This window comes from Apium graveolens, chromosome 8 (genome assembly GCF_009905375.1).
Source record: "Apium graveolens cultivar Ventura chromosome 8, ASM990537v1, whole genome shotgun sequence".
In the NCBI taxonomy this organism is placed as follows: domain Eukaryota; kingdom Viridiplantae; phylum Streptophyta; class Magnoliopsida; order Apiales; family Apiaceae; genus Apium; species Apium graveolens.
The window spans coordinates 55168383-55178270 of NC_133654.1; the positions used below are offsets into that span (position 1 = coordinate 55168383).

The following is a 9888-nucleotide window of genomic DNA, read 5'->3' on the forward strand; positions in this document are numbered from 1 at the left end:
GTGTTTTGAAATGAAATCGAATATTTGCTAAGTGTTGTTATGTGTTTATCATTTACAGATTTACTTTGTACGTTATGTCTTCTGCACTATCACTCAGGAGCATACTAGATGCTCACAAATTGACTGGTCCTAATTATGCTGACTGGCTTCGAAACTTGAGAATTGTTCTCAGGATTGAGAAGCTGGAATACGTGATTGACTCTCCTAAGCCTACTGAACCTGCTAGTGATGCACATAATGATGAACATGTTATGTATCGTAAGTGGATAGATGATGCAAATGTTGCTCAATGCATCATGCTAGCTTCCATGAACATTGAGCTACAGAAGCAACATGAGCATATGGATGCTCACACTATCCTCATGCATCTACAAGAGTTGTATGATGTGGCGGGGAGGACAGCTCGATATGAGATATCGAAGGAGTTGTTCGGTTGTAGGATGTCCGAGGGATCATCTGTGAATGACCATGTACTTAAGATGATCAATTTGATTGAACGTCTTGGACAACTTGGTTTTGTCATGGATGGGGAACTGAGCCAAGACCTGGTCTTGCAATCACTTCCGAGTTCGTTCTCGCAGTTTGTTATGAACTTTCATATGAATAAGTTGGATGTCAGCCTGCCTGAACTCCACAACATGTTGAAGACTGCGGAATCGAATTCCCCCCCTAAGAAGAGTTCTGTTCTTCTAATTGGTGAAGGTTCCAATCCTAAGAAAAGGAAGAGGAACCCTTCCAAGAAAAAGAAAGTAGGTGAGAAAACGCCGGTTCCACCAAAAGCTAAAAACCCCAAGAGCAAAGTTGTTAGCTTTCACTGTAACAAGGTGGGGCACTGGAAGAGGAACTGCAAGGTTTACCTTGCAGAATTGAAGAAGAAGAAGGGTAGTGAGACTACCGCTTCTGATTCAGGTATGTTCATGATAGAAATGAATATGTCATTACATCAAATTTCTACTTAGGTATTAGATACCGCCTGTGGTTCTCATATCTGCAATTGTTGGTGGGACCAATGAGAAGTAGGACTCTTGAGGAAGAGGAGGTGATTCTACTGATGGGAAATGGAGCAAGAGTTGCTGCTGAAGATGTAGAATCATTTCATTTACATAGGCCTACGGGCAAGACTATTGTTTGAAATAATTGTTATTTTGTTCTCTCGATTGTGAGGAATATTATTCTCATGTTAGACTTGGATGGATTTTCATTTATTATTGAGAATAATGAATGTTCTATTCTTAGAGATAATATTCTTTATGGACGTGGTACTTTAAATAATGGTCTGTATATATGTGACATAATTTACTTCAGAATGAACAAACTAATAAAAGAAAAGGGATGATGAAAATCTCACTTTATAGTGGCATTGCAGTCTCCATTTAGTAGACATGGAGAGAGGGCTGCAAATTTGCTAGGAATGGTACACACAGATGTATGTGGACCAATGTCTACGCAAGCCATGGGTGGATTTTCATACTTTATTACTTTCATAGATGATAGATCTGGATTCGGATATGTGTTTGATGAAACACAAGTCTGAGGCCTTTGAAAAGTTCAGAGAATATAAGTATGAAGTGGAGAAACAACCAAACATAGTATTATAACTCTTCGATCAGATCGAGGTGGTGAATACTTTAATGGAGTGTTTCTAGATTATCTCAAAATAAATGGTATAGTCTCCCAGTGGACTCCTCCAGATTGGTATCTGAAAGGAGAAATCGAACTTTGTTAGACATAGTTCGGTCCATGATGAGCTATGCAAATCTTCCAGTATTCCTATGGGGTTATGCATTGGAAACCTCAGCATATTTACTGAATAAGGTGCCTTCCAAAATCTGTTCCTCAAACTTCGTATGAGATATGGAAAGAAAGGAAACCGAGTCTTAAACAAGTTAAGATTTGGGGATGTCCAGCTTATGTCAAGAAAGTTGACCCAGATAAGCTGGAATATCGATCCGAAAAATGTAGTTTTGTGGGATATCCTAAAGAGACTTTAGGGTATTACTTTTGCACCGATCATCGGGTGTTTGTCTCCAGACATGCTACCTTCTTGGAAAAGGAGTTTATCCTTGAAGGAAACAGTGGGAGCAAAATTGAACTTGATGAAGTTCAAGAAGCACAAACTACTACAGATCGAGTGGAAACACCTGTTCTGACTGAACAACCTTTTGTGGAATAGCCCATTCATAGGTCAGGGAGAGTGTCTCGCCAACCTGAGAGGTAATATGGCCTTGTCATTGAGAATGACAATGAGTTGTCGATCATTAATGATGACGACCCTGTGACCTATAATGAGGCTATGAGTAGTGTTGACTCAGAGAAATGACATAGTGCCATGAAATCCAGAATGGAATCTATGTATACGGTATACAAAAGATAGATTATAGCAGATGGCCAGGTGGAGACCTTTAAGGCCAGGCTTTTGGGAAAAGGATTCAAACAAAGGCAATGGATTGACTTTGATGAAACCTTTTACCTGTAGCCCTGTTAAAATCAGTTCGGATTTTGCTTGCGAATGCTGCTTACTACGACTATGTGATCTGGAAAATAGCCAGATGGTTTTCTTTCCAAGGGAAATGAAAACCTAGTGTGTAAGCTGCTGCGAACCATATGTGGTTTAAAGCAAGCTTCTCGAAAGATGGAACATTCGTTTTGATGAGACAATCAAAGAGTTTGATTTTATCAAAAAAACGTAGATGAACCATACGTCTACAAAAGGGTTAGTGGGAGCGCGATAACATTCCTTGTATTGTATTGAATTAGAGTTGACACACATAACAACATAGCAGACCCACTCACAAAGCTACTTTATGAAAGTCACTTTTATCGTCATAAAGACAAGATGGGTATTAGATACCAGAGTGATTGGCTTTAGTACAAGTGGGAGATTGAAAGGAATATGTCCTAAGTCCAATTATGTATAAGGATTTAGGAATAACTTTTATGTAATCTGTTTTGATTTCATTGATATTAATAAAGACTTGTTTTGTTTTTATTACGGGCTTTATCTATTTAAGTGTTTAAATAAGATATACCATAGTTTAGAGTAAAGCTTTTTATGGATTATGATGAGATCATAATAGTGAGACCTAAAAAGATGATAACTCTAAACTTAAATAGTTCCTGGTCATAGAATTACTAACTGGTAATTAATAATCCGCAAAGATCGGTACATACTATGCTTGCTTTATTATGAAGGATGTCTGTTCTCATAGACATTTGTGTAGTGACACTATAGCTAGTATGTAGGTGCTTATTATGGAATAAGTTCACTGAACATGACTCGCACAGCAGAAAAACTGATGGAGTTTACTCACGTGTCAGCAGTTGTTCACATAGTGATAGTTGTACAAGTATCCTTAGACTTGAGGTCATCATAGTCATCTTGTGTACACTGAACTATGCTTTGGTTTAGTTCTTAATCTCCAGGGACAATTATTAGGGCTCTTCTGGGTATAGGAATTTGTACACGAAGATAGTGTATGATCAATAAAGGATCTACCCCTTCCAGTGAAGGAAGCGAATGTTCAAGGATGATCTACTTATGCTAGTTCAGGAATCTCTGGCCAGAGTAAATGAAATTAGAAAGGAATTTCTAATTTGCATAGAACTATGCATAGTAAATGGTAAGCAAAGTGATTGAATTAGATAGGCTTGACACGAGATCCATGCCTTGTATTTAATCGGGATATTGTAGGATAGAAGGAGTTTATTGTACGGTAACTATTCACTGAATAGGTTCTTGGTATTCTAAGCAGTGAATTCATATTATCCGGATAGTCACGATATGCTGAGAAGTATCCCTCACGATGTAGAATAAATGTGATTAATTAATTAATCATATTTAATAAATTAGAGAATTTATATAAATAATGATAAAATAGTTTTATTATTATTTATTTCTACTACCGGCTTAATATTGAACCTACAGGGTCACACCATAAAAAAAGAATGATTTAATGGTGGAGGAATTAATTAATAATGGCTAATAATTATTTATTTATGAAATAAATAATTAATTGGCAAATTTAATAATTGATTAAATAAGATTTAATTGATTATAAATTAATTAAGAAAAGTTCTTAATATTATTAATTAAGGATTTAATTTTTGGAAATTAAATCAAGAGAGAGAATTATTTCTAAAGTGTTTAGAAAAAGGATTAATAATTAAAAGGTGTTTTAATTATTAATGAGAATAATAAATGGGATAATAATAATATTATTTATGGGAAAATTTCAGCTGAAAATTTTGCCTATAAATACACTATTATAGACCCTATTTTATTCTAACCCACATAGAACACAAAACCCAAAAAGTTTGGAAAACCCAATTCTCTCCACCTCCTTCCTCCTCCTTAACATCGTTTTCTTGGTGGATACCGGTGGAGTGCTTCACACTTGAGGAGCAACTGCTAAGGATCTCTGATCGTAGTCTCCGAATTATTTTTAAAGGTTAGATTCGATCCCTCGAATTTTTATTCATGATCTGTATGCTTTTATTTGGATTTTATATGTGTAAAAGTGTTTTGCCATGCCCCCACTGCGTTTAAAATCCAACATAATCTACAACAGAAGGCTGATAAGGCTGAGTTTTAAATCATGAGATACATGATGTGAATATCAAATCCAGTTTATAATTCTGGTTCGAGTAAAATCTTGAAGTTTAAAAAAGAGATGGATACACGTATAAAGTGGATATAATATTACAGTGGATTTTGAGAATATTACAAGTTTGACAAGCATATATGTTTTCAGAAATTTTTGAAAAATATGAAGTACATCTATTGTTATATATATATATGTATACACATAAAAATATATGTACCTTGCTGAACTATAGTGCTCACTCTTTCTTTTATATATTATATCATAACAGATAACCAGTATGTCGGTGTAGGACTTAGTCGCTTACAGTCATGGGGAGAATCCCTGGCAGCTTTGTCTCAGGTGTGCCAGAGTATCAGATAGGTACAAGATATTCGTCATAATTATTATAACTTCATGTAGAAGTTATGAATAATTGTTTGAGATCCTGTAAAGTACATTTGAGTTTTAATAACAAATGATACTTGTTGTACCTCGTTTCTAAGGCTATAACTTGTGAGTGTGAATGATTGAGGTCTTATTGTGCAGTGATGAGTTTTTAAGTTAAAATAAGATTTTTGTGATTGAATGATGACGTGACGACCTGAATCCCGTGACCTCGGATTTGGGGGCGTTACAATCAGTTTAATTAGATCATAGGCTTCCTCATAGCTCTTTTCCAATAATCCTCCACTTGATGCTATATCAAGCATGGGTCTGGACTGTGCTCCCAACCCATTGTAAAAACAAGTGATGATCATCCAATCAGGCATTCATGATGAGGACACTTCCTAAGCATCTCCTTGTAGCGCTCCCAAGCTTCATAGCGATTCTCCCGTTTGCTGTGCAAATTGAGTAATAGCATTCCTGAGTGCAGCTGTCTTCGCCATAGGGAATAATTTAGTAAGAAACTTCTGAGCAAGATCTTCTCAAGTAGTAATCGAACCAGCTGGTAGAGAATTTAACCAACACTTAGCTTTATCCCTCAGAGAGAATGGGAATATCTTCAGCTTTATAGCATCTTCAGAAACACCATTGAACTTGAAGGTGTCGTAGATCTCAATGAAATCCCAAATGTCCATATTGGGATCTTCAGTTGGAGAACCCCCAAACTGGATTGAATTATGCACCCATTGAATTATGCCAGGCTTGATCTCAAAGGTATTAGCTGTGATAGCTGGCCGGACAATGCTAGATTGAATGTCATTAATCTTGGGTTGAGAAAAATCCACCAAGGCTTTCGTTCGTGCTGCTGGATCTCCCATTGTAATGGGTACCTGAAACACAACAAGTAAACCTTGAAAGTAAAAAAAATCCGAGGCAGTGAACCTTAACGACCACTGATGACAAGCACATAAACTAAAAATTAAGACCGAGTACCCGGCAGCGGCGCCAAAAACTTGTTAGGGCGAAAACACGCGCTAATATTCACGCAAGTATACGCGTTCGCAAGTAGTATAAGATATAAATCAGATTCGTTCCCATAGAGACTGGTTTAGGTTAAGTTCAATTTATGCACCTATGCAACAATGTACGGTTATCGCTCAATGCTAAGACAAATAACAAATTGGGTTTTTATTAAACTAAGAATTAAACTAACAATTATAACTAAGAGAACAAGAATGGTTGAATTAATATATATGACAAACATGGGATTCTAACTTCATTAAATACTTCATTCAAAGTCATTGATCTTAACCTTAGCATGTAATGGTGATGACACTAATCAGATAACACAAAACTGATAAACGCCAACTTTCGTTGCACGAGCACCATTCTACCAGACATCCACAAAATAGATAGAAGCTGAATAGGAACCAATTATATTGAGACCCTATATGTCTATAGAATTTGACAACATAACGGTTCACGCACAAGTTATCTATCTTGATTGCAAAGGGCAAGTAAGATGGTTAAAATTACCTACGAATCATGCATAACAAATACATGAACCTATGCTAGTATGGCAAGTTCTAAATCTCAAGATTCACTGTCGCTTCAATAGAGATTAACACACTATCTTATATGTTAGCTATGCACATAAGACGAATAAGCACAACCAATACTAGGATATCATACAATCACCACACACCAAGATATCGAAACAAATTAATTATTGAAATCCATAAGTAAATCCGCTAGAATCTCAAGATAACGATTATTTCATAACTGAACTCATCGTCACCATGGGTTCCAATGAAAGCATGGTATAAACAAGGTCTTAATAAACTGAATAATAATTAAAGTACGAATAAATGAGATCTAGCTTCAACAAGAAGGAAAACGAGCATCCAAAGTTACAACTAATTCAAAGAATCACAATGTAACACCCCCAAATTCGGGGTCGGGAATCCGGGTTGTCACGAGTTCCATTTCCCTTAATAACACCCAATCTTAATAAACAGACAACTACTCCATACTGTGACCCCACAATAAACACACACACCACAAGATACATAAGTCTTTGCCATTATTACAATTCATATTACAATTCATATTATACATAAGTCTGGTTCATCAATAGTTGAAAACCTAGCCTATTGGTAGCTCCTACCTCAGCTACGGCGGCATCAACGCTTCCAGAAGACTGCGGAACGTTTTCCTATCCGCTCGCGAATTGGGAGCTTGGTCCTGTTCATCTTTTCTATCTGTTGTTGTGTGATGAAAGAAGAAAGCAAGGGTGAGCAGCAAGCCCACCAAAATAATATGTATAATGATTAACAATATATGAGCCTTCTCATAGTACTCATGAAAGTCTTGGTCAAAAGAAATGAACCAAGTTTGATATCTTAATGCGATGAAGTCGCAAAATATTCAGTATATATATATATACATATATACTTTTCAAAATATTGGAAGTCCTCTTCCATGCATAATATACACAAAGTTTCAGTTTATAACTGTATAAAAATATCGTTGCAAGGTGATCTCATATATCTAACCTTGTCTCAATGTTTTTCTGAAAATCTTTGTCATTCATAAGACAATTATTAATTAGATATAAGTTTAAAAGATGAAGTTACAAGATACCCCAAAATACTTATATCTTTCCCAAATACTACTTGAACTACCCCCGTTCAAGTTATAATCAGTTTCAAAAGTTCATCACATAGATGAGACTACAAGACAAGATTTGAATAGTTTCAATCTTTGAATATCATTATAAATAATGAAGTTACGAGATACTTCATTAAGTCCCGATATATAAATATATTCATATATATCTCCCATACATTTCCTGAAAACCTCTGTCATGTAAAGTATGAACAGAGTTGCAATATCCAATGAATTTGGAAGGAAAAGAATTTTGGCATAAACCCGATATCTTACTGATCAGGCAAAGATACCAATAAGTAACCTTTTCTACTAGTAGATGGACGAATTCCCCACTGGTCATCACCCTGGTCGCAATAGGACCTTATGCTGGACTGCCACTCAGCCACTTATGCATTTGATGGACTCCCACTGAGCCACTTACACTATCATGGACGCCCACTGAGCCCATGTTGCTTATGCCGACTCAATAGAAGGACTTACTTCCCGAACGTTGGGTAAGTAATCAATTCATTTACCAAAACTGCAACCTTGTTGCGAATATAAAATACACCATAGAGCCGGATTCCTTAGATTTTTGAGCGAGTATTCAAGTCCCCTTAAAGTGGAAGATCTTGAATTTGAAAACAAGTTTTGGGATCCGCTCTACCTTTTAAATTCATTTTGAAGACTCGAAAACATTTTTAAGAATGTTTGGAGTAATGCTGATTTATAAAATAAATCAGTCCCAATATGAAAGAAATATCTGAATATTATTATTTCACATGCCTAAATATTTTTGCTATTCCGTCCATCATTCTATGGACCCATGCTCTTCCTCGAGCTTATACACAATCACCTTTGAAACTCCCTTGATATCGAAAATCAAATCTTGGATCTCATTCCAAACATCATCGTTACTAGAATTCTATGCTTGCACTGCAACCTTCCTCGTATAGTAATACGACTCTCTTTTCATAAGAGGGAATAAATATTCAATAGGTAGATACTCTACTTAATTAGTCTATCAATGATAACTTATACACTACCACGACCCGATTAGTGGTACTCAATCTCAACACCCATTCCAATACAACTCTCACGGTTGTAATCAGCTCAATACTCGCAGAATCATTGCTGCCTTACTATGGTCCACCACTGACCTACTGTAGTCATTTGTTTTCCATGAAGTCTTAATAGCTAACCATACGGAGTCCATACATATCGTATCGAATTCTTCTAAGGAGGTAACATAATCACCATTCATGATTCATGAAGAACACTCTTGATCCTGACATACATACATGACATGAAGCAAATAAAATTGCAGAAGAGTTTCCACCAAAGCAACGATAGCAAGTTAATACCATTCTTAATCATATGCCTTAAATAGAAGACTTAACTCAAAGGTTCGTCTAGTCCTTTTGAAACATGGTCCTGGCTTATCTCAAGATAGTATCTTCTGAGATAAATAGCCCGCTCATGGCGATTACACGAATTAAACCTTTACCCAACTACTATTACGGTTGAGTATTGCACAGTCATCAGAAGGAATGTCAATCTTCCGAACCGTAATACAACCTTCATAGCTTTAACCATCATCACTGTATTCCTTTGGCACAAGCTCCTATAATTATCCTCTTACCTTTAAAGTGTCGGCCACCTCTTTGGCCTTTCCTGATAGTAAAATTTCCTTACAGTCAATGTCATTTTAACCACCTCCAAATAAATTTTCTACCTCATTTCAATCACAGCTTATGTGAAGATGTTTTCCTTAAATCTGATGAGTAAAATAAAAATCACCATTTTTCCATAAGTTATTGCCTCAGTCTTTAGGGGTTAATCACTGTCACGACTGACTCTCAATCATACTTAGAACATCTTTTATCTTATGCCCTAATTGCCCTGAACAATTTCGACCTTTACTGGTTCAATCCATACTTTCTCGTGGTTTAACACGTGCCCCACCTAGCATTATTATAATTACGTCATATTTCCTTTATCAAAATTTCTATGCTTGAGAACTTTGAATACTACCTTTCTCCTTGTAAAACCTCTAAGGTTATCCTTAAATCCTTCATCAGGTAGACCCTAGGTACAGGGCATATCAAGATACCATTTACTAATACCAGAATCATTGTCTATATAGTTCTGAAAACTTTCCCCACTGATCTTTAAAGGTTGTTGTTGCCTTAGTCCTTCATTCCGTACTACCCAAACTCATAATGTCCCTATTAAGGGTGAAATGCCAACCTTTATACATTCCCCTAGGGTT

General features: G+C 36.2%; 1 non-coding gene across 1 annotated transcript; it reads left to right on the top strand.

Moving 5' to 3' along the window:
- Positions 1-5350: 5350 nt before the first annotated feature.
- LOC141682342 (small nucleolar RNA R71) lies at positions 5351-5454 on the top strand. The gene has a single exon (XR_012559744.1). It is a non-coding gene; the product is annotated as a small nucleolar RNA R71 (small nucleolar RNA).
- The last annotated feature ends 4434 nt before the right edge of the window (positions 5455-9888 follow it).